Below are 1,237 nucleotides of genomic sequence, written 5' to 3' on the forward strand. Positions count from 1 at the left end.
CCTCGCAAGGCGGCCGGCCAGCCGGGGCAGGGGTTCACCCTTGTCGTACAGACCGAGACACAGGGCCCCCGCGGCCGCCTGGGTCCCTGCCCGAGGCAACAGCCGGCCCAGCCGCGTTGCCAGGAGTAACCGCCCGCAGGCCGAGGGACGCGGCTCTGCCCCTCGCTCAGCTGGCAGCTGCGATGAGTTCCCACAGGAAAACAGATCTTCCTTCAGCTCCGGCGGCCGCCTGGGCCCTGCCAGAGGCCAGGCAGAGGAAGGACCCTGGCTCCCGGTGCTCAGGTGAGAGGTGTCACACACACCGCGGGGGCCGCGCCAAACCTGCAGAGAAGCAGACGGAAAGCACGGTCACGGGCAGCCGGCAGGTCCCCTGAAGCCCGGCGGGGCTGGAGACCCCTGCTCTGCGCCTTCTCAGGCTGCCTCCAAGTGTGCTGAGCAAATGTGATGCAAGCTCTCCGAGAGCCACACACTGTGCACAGTACTCAACAGCACTGTGTTCCTCTTGGGACCCCAAAGGACCCCGGCAGATCCCAAATCCACCCTTACAGAAAGTAGCACAGTGTTTGTGTAGAACCCAGGCACATTATCCTATGTGCTTTATCCCGTTTTTGTGTCTTTATTTTTATTTATTTGAAATGTAGAGAGACAGGGGTTGGTGCTGTGGCATAGTAGGCTAAGCCTCCACCTGCAGCACCGGCAACCCCTATGGGCACCAGTTCAAGTCCTAGCTTCTCCACTGCCCATCCAGCTCTCTGCTAATGGCCTGGGAAAGCAGTGGAGAATGGCCCAAGTGCTTGGGCCCCTGCACCCAAATGGGAGACTTGGAAGAAGCTCCTGCCTCCTGGTTTCGAATTGGCCCAGCTCCGGCCATTGCCACCATCTGGGGAGTCAAACAACAGGTAGAAGACTGCTCTGTCTGTCGCTTCCTCTCTCTGTAACTCTGCCTCTCAAAAAAAAAAAAAAAAAAAAAAAAAAAAAAAAAAAAATTTAAAGTCTTAAAAAAAAAAAAAAGCAAAAAGAGAGATCTTCCATCACTGGTTCACTCCCCAACCCAAGCACTCTGATATGGGATGTGGGTGTCCCGGTGGTGTCTTAACCACTGCGCCAAACCCCCACCCTGCTCCTAGAGCCGGTGCGGCTTCTCTAGGTCACTTATAATACCTCGCACAGTGTGAGTACCGTGCCAGTAGTGGTTACACCTTGTTCAGTACACATGTAGCTTTAAAAAAAAAAAAAA

Source organism: Oryctolagus cuniculus, chromosome 10 (genome assembly GCF_964237555.1).
Source record: "Oryctolagus cuniculus chromosome 10, mOryCun1.1, whole genome shotgun sequence".
Lineage (NCBI taxonomy): Eukaryota > Metazoa > Chordata > Mammalia > Lagomorpha > Leporidae > Oryctolagus > Oryctolagus cuniculus.